Here is a 14,500-nt window from a genome sequence, read left to right as displayed (position 1 = left end):
AAATGAGCCTCCAGTGTGTTTTCTCAGACGTGTCTGTTCTTATCCATCTAGATACTTCTGGGGAACTAATGTTTACCATATGCACCTATGCTCCTGTTGGGAGGCTTCCTTGTCCTCTATAAGCCTTGTGGTATTCCTTCCCCTGTTCACCATAATGAGATCATAATTGATGATGTCTTGTAGAAAGGGAAAGCAAGGCAGGTCAGCAGGTCAGGGAGAGTGACAACAGTACCCAGCATCCCTCCATTGTGATTTAAATTATATCTGCCCTTAAAGGGCTGGCAGCTCAGCCTTGTGACTGAAAAATACTGAGGGATAGCATCTGATGCTTTCTCTGAGACAAAGAGCAGGAGGTGAGGGACTTTGCTGGTTTGTAGTCATTTGTTACAACAGCAGTGGAGATTGATACACTTGGGTTTTGAAATCTTGAGCACATCAGCAGTCTCTTGGCCCCTCAGCATTGGCAGGCAGCTCATCTTTTGACCTAGGTCTGAAGCCACAGTAAACTGGGTGTCCTATGACTTCAGTCATACTAAGTGGTCCATGGCAACAGCTCTACCAGACACTTATAAACATGGAGCCATTCAGGGAACAGAAGCAATGAGAAACAGAGGCACTGCAGAGAGTCTCTGTGCTGAGTCCATTTCATAAACAGTGCTTCTCTGCAGAACAAGGGTGCACGCAAGGGCAGCTGCCATAGGAACCACTATGCCACCACCTCACAGCTTTCAACACAAGGGTTCACCTAAGAACATAGCCCTTCGATCTCTCTGTAGCATTTCTGGGATGAGGCTGCAGCCATGCTGGGACTGAAAGTCTACACTAGGGTGACTTTGAACAGCAGCAGCCCTGTTGGAGGAGGCACATCTGGGTACAGAACACGACTCTCTTAATCAGCATTGATCAACATAGAAATCCATACTGTGTCCAGTGACCCTTTGATTTAGTACCCTTTGATTTGATTTAGTAGTAGGTGCAAAGGTATGGACCTGGAGGAAGTTATTTGCATGAACTTGCATTGCCACAGTAAATGTTGTTTTCCTCCAAGCATACCTTTTCAAAGCTTCCCCCCTGTTTAGAATGCCTGCCTTTTCATTACATTGCCTATCCCTTACTCTTAGCATTTTAACCGTTAGGGATATCATGTGGCCCCACTTTTGTTCCCCCTTGGAATAATGCACATCTTTTCCCCAGGTGTTCTCTCTACCTGCTTCCTCTGGCCACCTGTGCACCTACCACACTTTCCCCTGCTCCAATGTCCCCAACACTCTACCCATGGTCTGTGGCAGAGTAGACACTCAAGAAAAGTTTGAACTAATAACTCAGTGGATCAATGTGCTGGAACCAGGGACATGATGAAATGGAGAAGTCTTGCTGTAAGTGTTGTATAGTGTCTCCTTTATGGAGCTAAATGAGGTAAGTCAAATAGACATTTGGCCAGAGAAGACCTACAAAGGTCAATAAGCACCTGGCAAGTTTCTCGACCTCACTAATCATTAAGGAAATGCAAATCAGACTATGATGAGACACTTTATAACTCTGATGATACCTCTTACAAGAAAAGAAAAGTCATTCCAAGGGTTAAAGTTAGAATTACCATTGACCCATTACTACTTCTGGGCATAGGTCTTAAGAATTGAAAGCAGGTCCTCAAATGGGCATTTGCAAATCTGCATTCATAGCAGCAGCCCAAATGTCTATTGGTAGAAAACTGGATGAACACAATGGGGTCTATGCAGACTAGAGGGTATTAATCGCCCTTTAAAAGGTAATTTTTTATCCATGCTACAACATGAATTAAATTTGAAGTCAAATAAGTCATATATAAAAGGACAAATGCTATATGACTTCTCTGCATGTAAGGACAGAATTCACAGAGGCAGGGAACAGACAATGGTTACTAGAACTATGGAGAGGTAGCATTCAGTGGGTGCGGATTTTGAGCTGGGAAGAAGAAAAGGGTTGGAAATGAACAATGGGGATGGTTGCATGACAAGATGGCTGTAATAAAATCACCGAATGTTTTTAAAAAAACCGCCCTGTAAATGGCTAAAATGTTCATTTTTATGTCTGAATATATTATTCTAATTTATAAAGCAATGAGACACTTTTCTGAGATGATGAATACAATGTGGACTTCACTGAGGTGATGCTTATGCATGTGTGAGTGGTGCCCTGTGCTGTAGGCAGGATTAGCTCTATTGATATACGTGGAAACTGAGACACTGCCCTCACTGTAACATACCAAAGCTAAGCATCAATTAGTCTCTGGGCCAAACCCTGATCTTCTGGCTTCAAACCTAAAAGGCTCCATGTTGTTGACATCAGTGTGGATTACATCATCACGCTGCCTAATACCCAAAGAGGCCTTTGAAGCAATGTAGGCTTATCACCCTCAGAGGAAAGGAGTCTAGTGAGGAAATGTGTCCCTCTCTGCCTACCCTCTGCCGGGAACCTTCTATTTGATCACACCAAGAATGGGTTTTCCCAATTTACACTTAGCAAGACAAATAAGATATTCCTTTGCCTAGATAGTAAATGTTGATGAAGCAGGGAAACTATTCATTCAGAGCAATATGCATTAGCAAGCAGAGGCAGAGAGTGTCCATAGAGAATGCCCTTTGGAGGCAGTCTTCCAATTGGTGGAACTTCCTCCCAACTCACGGGCCAATGGGAAGTTAGGTGGGTGCCCCAGTGGACATCTTGGTGGGGGAACGAGGTGACTTTCCCGAAGCACAGGCCCAGGAGGCTTCTACTCCTGTGTCTGTGACTGCAGCCAGCTCTGAGCCAGCTGGGTGGCCTGGGATCCACCAGCAGCTGGCTGTGCAGCCGTGCATGGTAGGCAACAAGTTACCAGCTTTGCTCGCTATGCACAGTCATGATGAGTGGAGAAAACAAATCCCTACTGCCACCAGCTCCTTAGAAGAGGAAGAAACCGCCCCTTCCTCCCGGACAGAGTCACAGCAAAGCCTAGAAGAATGAGAAATCAGTCCTGTAAAAATGACACCTCTAATATCAACTGTATAGAGAGCCACCTGTGGGAAGTGCACCACCCCAAGCACCCCTGTATTTCAGCCTATCTTCTTGGATAATTTTACCAAATCTTCAAGATATCATATGGTCCCCTTTTATGGTGCCTTGGAACCATCTTTTTCATAGAAGTTCTTTCTACCTGCTTCTGCCACTGACCACCTAGGTGCACATTTCCACCGTCCCAGTGTCCCCTGTTCTAGAAATCTGTTCTAGGCAAGGCTTGGCATCCTGATTGAATGTCAGCTATGGCATTTACTAACCATATGATCTGGGGGAATTTTCTGTTTGTTTTGCATCATTCTTGTTCTACAAATGGACAAAGTACACTCGCATTTCAGAGTGGTTGCTAGGATGCAAGGTGATCCTGGAGGTGGAAGGAGGAGATATTTATATAAAGGAGCTAGACTGTAGGTCTAGCTGGGCTGATAAAAAGACTTCTAAAAGCAAAGGTTCAGTATTTATAGGCGTGGTGGGCATCTGACACTGAATTTTTGCCTATGTTGTATGACTTTTCCATGGGAGATGTGAACAAATATCTGATAACCCCTCTATCTAACGTACTGATGACAGATCAAAGAAGCAATTCCAACCAAACAAACCACACTACTAAGTTTATTGTAGGTACTTATAGGAGGTCACCCAGAGGCTGATGTGTCATCCAGAAACCCACCCCAGGATAGATGACACCTTAAGAAAGCTGCCTCGCCTAAGTTGCCTACAGCTTGCAGGCGTCTACACGAAAGGGTTGCCACTCTCTCAGCAATCATTTCTGCTTATGCAATTCTGAGAGGGGCCCTTGTGAATCTCCTAAGATTCACACACTTCTGGAGTCTCCCAAGCTCCTGTCTTCCCACCAAGAGGGAATGTTTCCATTTGCAGGATGTGGCTGTACAACAGCCTGTCTGCCGTTAAAACCTCTCCCTGTACTCTCGCAGTGTGTAATCTCAATGACACGCGTGCCCTTTTATCTACAAAGAGCAGACATGAAGTCAGGTTTCAAGTCTTCCGGCAGGAAGTATGGGGTCCAGAGAGACTCAAGGACTCCATTTCACATGGACTTAGGGGAATAAGGCACAACACCTCCAAGAAATGTGGCACAGAGCAGGTGTGGGGTACGAATGGTATATGAAAATGGAAATAAATGCAAGGTTGGCATAAGCCTCTGTTTTTATGGAGACAGGTGGCTGGGCTGTTTACTCTCCACTTACCAAACCTTTTAAAGGAAGGTTCTGGAACTGAGGTCAGAGCCTAATTGGGGTTTCACTGGATGTAGCCAGTCTCTTGGCTGGCTCCCTCTGCTGACACAGTCACAGAAGCCAAGTTCCCAGGTCATGTAAGCTTAAGCAAGGACAAACCAATGGCTGTCTTCTCAATTATTCAACTATAATTGGCCAAGAATTGTCATCTCCGTTCTGGAATTTAAGTTTTGCATAGAGTCTCCATACTTGTCAGTTCAGTTAGAAAGCTCCAAGTTTGCAGTCATCCCTTCTCCTCTGGACAGGGGTTCTGACAGAAGTCAGAGTTGTGGGGTGCCCCTGGGATGACCTTGGGTGAGGGGCACCTACAAGGAGAGCTGGCACTTGTGGATTGGGTATGGAAGCATCGTTTCTTCAGTCACTTGGCCTCTGGCAGTTTAGGGATGAAAGGCAGGCTTCTTGACACAAGGTACGTTAGGCCAGAAAGGTCAGGGTTAAACAATGGAAACTGCTTAGCAGCAGAACAGAAGGCCAGTTGCATGGAAGGATAGGGGTTCATCGTGTGAGGTAGGCGATCAGAGTTGAGAGCAAAATTTGTCTAACACTGTGGGGAAAAATAGGAGCAGAGAGGGGCTGTGTTGTGGGGCAGAAAGCTGGAGGTGCTCTCTAGTAGACATTGAGTTGGGGGAGGCAAGGCCATGTTAGTCAGGACCTTGTATTTCACCCTCAAGCTTGATTTTGTTGTTTTGTTTGGCCTTTATTCACCAAACAGGTCCTTGCAATGGCATGAAGGCCTGGCAACCTGTGCCTTTACTCCTTGAGTGCTCTGATAACAGGCATATGCCACCCCAAGCCAGCTCTTGGGTTCTGGCCTAAATTAATAACTGCCTAAGAATATTGGACCCAATCACGACATGATGGGACTCTGCCATCCTGACAAGCCTTTTGGTTTAGAGGCAAGGCAAGAGTTCCTGAGAAAGCAGTGGAGGGACCAGCATTGTTCCAGAGTTCAAGTCCCTGAGTCTTATCCATGTCAATGTGCCCACGTGCTGTTAATGTTATCCTTATGTAGACAAGTGTTCCCTGATCGCATGATCTAACGATTGTCCCACCCTACAGCCCCTGTCACTCAGCTTCACAACTATTCTCTCTACTCATGACATCTCCAAGTCATTTCCATTGCTTATCTTCTCTCATACAAATCCCCCCACTGCTGGCCCTTGTCACATGGCATCCCTGTTTAACGCTCTGATGATTCACCTAGTCGGTAGTAAGGTTGTGCACCAGCTGCCCATCCCAACCCTCTGCATTAAAATGGCTAATGTATACTAAACATATTGGCGAACAGTTACCAGGCCTCTGTTGGTCTGATTAGCTAGAGGACAATAAGTCAACCTTGTGGTCCCCTGCTTCACTTACAGGACCGACTGCATAAGAGATTTGCTTTGTTTTGTTTACGAGTCAAGGTCTCACTATGTAGTGCAGGTGGCCCTGGGACTCACGTTGTAGATCAGACTGGCCTTGAGCTCATGGATGTCTGCCTCCTTTCACTTCTGAGTGTGCAAAGGATTTTTAATAAGCGACTGTCTATGAATGCTGCGTACACATGGAAACCTAAGAAGAATCAAAACCCTTAAGAATTCAGGGTAATGGTGATGCTTAAGATGATTCCAGGCTGAGACATGGAGAAAGATCTACTGAACATTTAGGTCAGTGGCTCTCAATCTGTGGGTCACAGAGGCCAAGACAGAGGAGGACAGGTGACTGACGGCTCAACTACATGCCAGCAAACATACTGTACGATTGACCTAGAGGTAATGATGCCAGGTCTAGCCTAGTAATTATCTCTCTCTCTCTCTGACTCATTATGTTTTATGGGTCTTGGGTAAGGTGAGATCATAGAGGGGTCACCACCTAGTTTATTTCCTAGGGTGGCCAAGTAACCCTAGAGTCCTTGGAAAGAAGACCCACTCCAAAGAAAATGTGAACTGACAGTTAAAGAGAAAAAGGACCACTGGCCCAGTGAGAGCCGGAGATCTTGCCAAGGTTGCAGCCAGATCTAGAAAGAGGAAGTAGCCTTGGTGAGGGTCCCTGACATGACATGACAGAGATCTGAGGTGAGGATTTGAAAGCCAGCCTGCAAGTCCCCAGCAGCACCCACAGACCTTGAGGGTAGCTGTCAGAGTCTAAATAAGTTACAGATTGGCAGGGAAACCCCAGCCACACGGAGAAAAAAAGAACAAAGGCAACCAATGTTTTCAGAACAAGAAGATCCTGCCAAGGGGGTGGGAGGGCCTCAGAGGTGATGTCCATCTGGGGGTTCCAGTGCCTCTGGGCTCCTGCACCCCCTCTAATTGGAGAACCTGGGGTATCATCCCTTGGATAAGCTCTTTCTCTCCATGCAATCTTCTGGTGGATGCTGGGAAGAGGGTGTTGGGGAGCAACAACCCCTCCTGCCCCCCACAGTTTTCCTCAACAAGGACAACTCCTTAAAGGGGCTCAGTCCTATTTTCCAGGTTGCTTCAAGTTCCACTAACATCCCCCCACCCCCCACTTTGTCCCTTTTAATTCCACCCCGAGTTCAACCAATTCTATTACTGAGTTTCCAACTTGGCTTTTAAAAAAGGAGTTCAGAGTCCACTATTTCTAAACTAACCCTTTGATCTGATCTCCTAAACCACCCACACACACACACACACATACTAAACCACCTTCTGAACACACTAGACTCTCACCCTCTTCTTCACTCTGTCACTATCTTCATGAAGACTTCCTTTACTTCTGAGGCCAATGAAATGGTGCACCAGCTACAAGAGCATACTGTGAAGACTGCATTTCATCCTGGGGCCTGAAGAAGTGGAAGCAGAGAACTGACTTTCACAAGTTATTCCCTTATCTCCACACATGTGCCTTGACATATAAAAATTTTTTTAAAAACCAAAATGTGCATACAATAAATATAATTTTATTTTTAATATATTTTATTAATTTATTCATATTATATCTCAATTGTTATCCCATCCCTTGTATCCTCCCATTCCTCCCTCCCTCCCATTTTCCCCCTACTGCCCTCCCCTATGACTGTGACTGAGGGGGACTTCCTCCCCCTGTATATGCTCATAGGGTATCAAATCTCTTCTTGGTGGCCTGTTATCCTTCCTCTGAGTGCCACCGGGCCTCCCCATCCAGGGGACGTGGTGAAATATCTCCACATATGTGCCTTCACACAAACTCTGGTGCCCCCTTTTCTGACCACGTCCCCTGGATGGGGAGGCCTGGTGGCACTCAGAGGAAGGATAGCAAGTTACCAAGAAGAGACTCAATTCTCTAAGAGCATATATAGTGGGAGGAGGTCTCCCTCAATCACAGACATAGAGGAGGGGAGAAGGGGAGAAGCGAGAGGGAGGGAGGAATAGGAGGATACAAGGGAAGGGCTAACAACTGAGATGTAATATGAATAAATTAATAAAAAATTGTAAAAACTCAAATGTGCACACAATAAATAAATGTAATTTTATATAAGAACTATCTTCTACTAAAGCTTAATTGGAAGAACATATCCCGATACTAAATTTTGAGGGATATAAAAAAAATTCCCAAAGTCTATTGTTATGACTGTGATTCATAAAGTAGGCAAGATCTTCATTCTCCTGGCTGGATCCATAGGCCTTGGATTTCTGCATTAAAAAGTGCCAATGTGCATCGTACTGCCTGGGCTTTTAGGAGACACATGCTAAAGGCTCTGAATGAGTGTTTAAAAGGCTGGGGGCCCGGGCGGGGAAATACTGAAGAATGAAATATGGCCCCTTTCATTTCAGTAAATTCCAAAGCAGCCCTCTAATGAGCTATGATTCTAACAGGTAAATGAAGATTTAGCAGAAATAAGGAGGAGAAGAAAGGGAAACAGACACACGACTGAATGGAAAGGCATCTGGCAGCAGTTATCCAGTTTCAAGTTCAGGGTCAGGCATCCTGCTTATTTTCATCTCTGATTTCTCAGACATTAGTTTGCTGCTGGATGCAGCCATTATGGGGGAAAACAAAATTCAATTCACCTGCGTTTGTCACCAGAGGATTGTGTCTGCTACATAAAAGCTGGAGGAATAAAAGATGCTTCTTATTGAATTTTAATTTTAAGAATGTGGAACCAATTTCTGGGCCTTGCAGATGCAGTGAGCCAAAAGCAGTATGAAGCCTTAGTGCTTGACACACAGGCTATTTCTATGACATCAAAATACACGTTGGCTGCCCAGGAACATCCACATGCTGGTCACACCCCTTTCCACATTTATAATCACAAACAGAAAGGAGATCATTAGCCTATCTTACTTGTGAACCATATTCATACATACATATACATATACACAAACAGAGCAATCTGAAAAGCTACTGAAGTCTCAGATAAGATATTTTCCCTTACATCATATCAGGAGGAAAATTTTAAACCTCTATAGCTGGCTTTAGGAAAAATGCCTCTTCTACATAAGTCTCTATTCCCTCCAGTATCCAGGAAGATCTCTTAGTACATCCCCATTATTAAAACCAGACAGTCTATCAAGTGGGTTGGCTGTAGTACAACAAAGAAAGAGACAGCCCTTTCTTTAACCTTCCCCTCCTGGAACAGCACACACTAGCACAAAACAGCACTGCTGCTGATGGTGAAAAGATAAGAGACGGGGCGGCATATGCATGGAGAGTGTTTGTCGTTAGTTTTGTCTGGGGGAGAAGTCTCAGAAGAAAGAAGCCAGAATCAAGGCAGTCTGAACTCAGTCTGAATTCCAATCATTGAGTTGTCCCTGGCTTTCCTTGTGGAACCAAGAACCCGCGTTTCTGCCACCCATACAGTAGGAGTGAGAATAATTACCTCTCTTACACAAAGCAGGGCTGGCAGGGAGAGCAGAAGGAAGGGGGTCTTGTGTGTGTGTGAAAGACCCTGTCCAGGATGTGCCCAACGGTCAGGACCTTGAAGAAAGGGTTCAATGGCCGTAGATAGACAAGTTAACTTTTAAGGCTTAGCTTTTGATTGTCTGATATTTGAAGTTCTATCCCCTCTGTGTTCTTCAAAAGAGCCTCTCCCTTCATGATGCAGAGATGGAGTCTCAGTATACTAGGGGAAACATCCAGATTCCCTCTGGTCCAGGCGTCAAGGGTGAAGCATGTCACTGGGGCTCTGCTGGTGAGTGTGCCTGCACGTGACTGAGCATGGTGTGATGGCATGAAGACTACATGGATAGTGACAGTGCTAGTGCCAACACTGAGCTCGCAGTGGCCATGGCACTAGAGGGGTCCTAGCACAAAGGGTCTGATGGCAGCCAGGGATCCTCACAGCCTTCCTGTGCCCTGACTTCTGCCACTGTGGGTCTTCCCCACCACTTCCCCATTCCTGCCTCTGCCCTGGTTTGTATTTCCTGCCTTCCGTCTTTCCTTCCCTTCTTCTTTTTCTACCTGTGCAGTATTTTCAATGGACTATGTTGACAATAGTATAGTAAGTACAAGTCACACAAATACACAACTTCATAAGACATCTTGGTATCATCTCTTATATTTGCTTAAGACATTTTTTGAAAAATGTATTATTGGTAATTTTGAAGCCACTATATCTCTCTTTCCTAATTCATTTACTGTTATGCTTTTCAGAGCATCTTTCTGTCTTAAATACTCTATTTTGTCTGAATGTTTTAAATATCTGAACTTTAATAACTTTATTTATGTATGTGTCTACAAAAACAAACACATGCTGTGTAGAACACATGGGTAACGTCTGCTGCAGATAATCTGGAAAATAGATGTAATGAAAAGTTGAAAAGTACCTTTACAAATGTCAGTGCAAACTACAGCTCTCATCTCAAAGGGAAAGAGAGAATTTATTCTGAGCCAAATCTGAATGAATCTACCCTGAGACCATGGATTTGTGTTGCCCTGAATAGCATGGTCCAGCACGGAAGCAGTTACAAGCCAGAGTTATACACTGCCCAGGTACACACACTGCCACAGTCACAGACTAAGGAGAGTTATAAGTCAAGGTGTTCTTCAAGCCCTGTGGTGGAGACATCATGTAGGCAGGATGTAGCCAAACCAGGAAATCTTTGCCATGACTTTCAGATGACACCTGATGGCATTCTTAGCTAAGCTAATGCAGAGATCTGAAATAGCTGAAAGGATTCCAGGCTAGACAAAGAAGGCGAGTGCTAAGTGACTCCCCTATTTTTTGGTTTGGTTTTTCCAGATAGGGTTTCTCTGTGCAGCCTGGAGGTCCTGGATTCAATCTGTAGACCAAGCTGGCCTTGCCTTCACAGAGATTCACCCACCTCTTCCTCCCTGACTGCTTGGATTACAGGCTTGGGCCACCGTGCCTAGTTCACTAAATGACTCTTAAGGAGACTAAAAACGGATCAAGGTAACTTTGACTCTGGATCTATAACATTCCGACCTCCCTGCAATCACAGAGCTCTCATCAGTTGGTCAACTTTGCAGAATCTTCAACATAGGTGTAGCCTTTCCAAGGAAATCCAGTTCACGAAAAGCATTTACCACAAAACCCAAAAACCTCTCCCCACCCTACCAACATCTCATTTTAAAAGACCGGATGTCATAGGAGTTAAAAGTAAAATGAAGTCAGCAAACAAGGAATGATGACCATACTTATACAAGCAAACAGTGTCCTTGTAAAGTTCCTGACACAAAAAGGGGGGGGGAGGGGAAGACAGCGAGGAAACAAGAGTCAGTGAGGAGAAGGGGAGGGAAAGAGAAGGGTGAGGAGTAGAAGTGCAAAACGAGGAGGCCAAGTAAAGGAGTGAAGAAGGGAGAGGAGGAGGGGAGAGAGTGGGGGGGAGGAGAGAAGGGGAGGAGGGAGGAGGGGAGGGGGGGAGAGAAGGGAGGAGGAGGGAGAGAAGGGGAGGAGGGGAGAGAGGGGAGGGGGGGAGAGAAGGGGAGGAGGGGAGAGAAGGGGAGGAGGGGAGAGAGGGGAGGGGGGGAGAAAGGGAGGGAGGGGAGAGAGTGGGGGGAGGAGGGAAGGGGAGGAGGGGAGAGAGGGGAGGGGGAGAGAAGGGGAGAGGGGAGAGAGGGGAGGAGGGGAGGAGAGAGGGGAGGAGGGAGAGAGGGGGGGGGAGAGAAGGGCAGGAGGGGAGAGAAGGGGAGGAGGGGAGAGAAGGGGGGGGGGAGAGAGGCGGGAGGGAGGAGAAGGGGGGGAGAGAAGGGGAGAAGAGGGGGAGGGAAGAGAGAGGGGGAGAGGGGGAGAGAAGAGGGGAGGAGCAGCGCGGGGAAAGAGGAGGGGAGGAAGAATGGGAAACAGGAGGGTGAGTAAAGTGGTGAAGGAGGAGGAGGAATGGAGAGTAATAAAGAGAACTGGGGGGAAAAAGAGTGAGGGAAAAGGGAGGAGAGAATGGGGAAAGAGGAGAGTGAGGAGGAGTGGGAAAGGGGAGGGAAAAGAAGATGTAGGGACTGGTGGCCTCCATCAGAAAGAAGAGAATCCCAAGGAATGCACCTTCAATGAGGGACTGAGTCAGGGAACAGCTACTTCTGGCTAAAGCAGTGGGGAGGTATTTGCTTTAGGATGTAGTAATAGGGGGGCAGAGAATCACTAAAAAAATTCTCCCTCCTTCCCCTGAATGTAGCTTCCTGTGGAAGTATGATTATTTTCCTCATAGAATGCAACCATAGGGCCTGAACCTGCCCCACCTCAGAGGTGCATAAAATCTAAAGCTGAGAGATGGTGTCTGAGTTTAGTGCCTGCCTCTGAGTACCTTGAAGAAGAGAACGCAAAACTTCTGTGAAAATAAAAAGTACTTCCAACGAGGCCACTTAGTTGTAAAATTAAGAAGTTCATACCAAGAGAAAACAGAAAAAAAAATTCAATGTTATCATGAATGGGAAAGAAGAAAAACTGGGAAAGAAAGCCTGGGAAAAAAATTGAAGAAATAGTCAATCTTCTTCACATAAATGCCCCTTGACATTAAAATGATAAAAATAGAATAAATATGTGCACATATAAATGAGACAATATTGAAAGAATGGAAAATAGGAAGTTGAAAACACTTTGGAAAATAACAAAAGGCAAAGAAAACAAACAAGCAGGTGTTTAATTGAACTAAGCAGGAATTCTAGGATTTGAAATTTACAATTATTGAAATTTAAGACTCAAGGAATTGTATATAGCAGTTAAATGAACACACCTGAAGGTAATAAGAATACAGTATGAACATAAAGACAATTTATGGTTCTATTTTCTACATTTTAATTATCATATAAATTATATCATACCACATATATCCTCAGTAACTTGCTTCTCTGCTGCTAAGTGATATTTGGGGAGATTTATTGCACAGTCAATATCAATTTTCTGCCTTGGTATTTAGGTAGGTACCAACTTTGCTACCATAAATGATGCTGTGGCCTCCATTATTACACATGTCTCCTTTTTCTAGTTCCATAAATCTACAAGTGGAACTATACACTTAAAATATAAGATCTAAGTGTTCCCGAATTGCTCTCAAATGTGACTGTACCAACTTACATCAGCAGTAACACCGCTGAAGGTTTCACACAGAGAGCACTCCCTCATCCTTGCCAATGTTTGCCATCGATACTAATAATTGTGAAATGTTATCTGTTCGGTATCTTCTGCATTTACTGTCTGTTCCCGAATCCTCTTTCATGAACACTGGCGTAGAGATTTCTTGTGCTCATCTGCCCCCAGTTCTCCTTTCCTTTTGTTACAGCAAGGTTTGCATTGCTCACCTCCCATGACCCCCACCCACCCACCCAGTCCCTGCACAGCTAGCCAAAGATTATGGGACCAGTCTTGGCTAATGTGTTGTACAGGTAGAAGAGAAATCTTCAATGGCGCTTTCACTCTTTGTTCCACATGTTTTTGTAGGGAACCAGAGAATTTAAAGGCAATCTCTATGGTTCCATAAATTCTCTCTAATATGATTCTATTCCAAGACATAAATGACCCATTTCCAGTAGTTGAGAGGACACTGGAAGTCTATGGGAAGAGATATACAAAATATCACATGAATACTCCTAATCAGCCACTTACACATGCAAGGAGCTGGCTGGCTGTGTGTAGGATACTTGCAAACATCCTTGTCGAACTGATAGACACAATGAACTTGACTTGGTTGCTTCTAATATCCCTGGACAAAGCAGAAGAAGGAAATGATGAATTCTGAGATTTGAATTCCCATTCAAGCACTGAGAACCTTCACTGTCACATGTGTGGGGATCCAGGAAAAGTCAGAGGTGGAGGAGCTGCAGAGAGGGCACTCAGTGTGAGATGAAGGCCAAAGGATGATGGAGCAGACATTGGACAAGGATCTGGGGGGTGTTAGTAAGGACCAGAGAGCCAAAATCAGATTGCTTCCATCCTCGCCTTTATTACTTTTTGGTTTATTGCTTTATTTTCTGATATTGGTGTAGTTAGGGTTTCTATTGCTGTGTCAAAAACACCATGACTGAAAAACAAATTGGAGAGGAATAGAGTTTGTTTTACTTACACTTCCACATTACTGTTCATCACTGAAGGAAGTCAGGATAGGAACTCAATTAGGGCAAGAGCCTAGAGCAGAAGTTGATACAGAGGCCATGGAGGGGTGCTGCCTACTGGCTTGCTTCCCATGTCTTGCTTAGCTTGGGTTCTTATAGAACCCAGGACCACTAGCCTGGGATGGACCACACACAATGGGCTGAGTCCTCAACCATATACCACTAATTAAGAAAATGCCTTACAATAGGAGGTGGAGGGAGGAAAGGACCTGGGTGTGAGAGGGGATGAGGAGGTTAGCAGGGGTGTCAATTAGAGGTAGGGAGAGCAGGGAAGAGAGGGCCAGATGAGAGAACAGAAATCAAAGGTGGGAAGCATATCTGGGATGCCAGAAACCTGAGATAGTGGAGGCCCCAGGAAGGCTGTGGGGATCACCGTGAGATCCCTGGTGGCGGAAGATATGGAGCCTGAAGTGGCCACCTCCCATAGCCAGGCAGGACTTCCAGTGGAGGGATAAAGACACCAACCCACCCACAAAAACTTTGACCCAAAATTTGTCCTGCTTACAAGATATGTAGGGACAAAGATGGAGCAAAGATTGAGGAAATGGCCAACCAAAGACTGGCCCTACTATAGACCCATCCCATGGGAGAGAACCAATTAAAGAATACAATCCCTGACACTGCTAATGTTACTGTTATGCTTGTAGACAGTAGCCTAGCATAACTCTTCTGAGAGGCTTCACCTAGCAGCCGATGGAAACAGATGCAGAAACCTATGGCAAAAC

The sequence above is a fragment of the Acomys minous genome (assembly GCF_964271855.1).
Source record: "Acomys minous genome assembly, chromosome: 14".
In the NCBI taxonomy this organism is placed as follows: Eukaryota; Metazoa; Chordata; class Mammalia; order Rodentia; family Muridae; genus Acomys; species Acomys minous.
The sequence above is the reverse complement of the archived record's forward strand: the minus strand, read 5'-3'. Positions refer to the sequence as shown.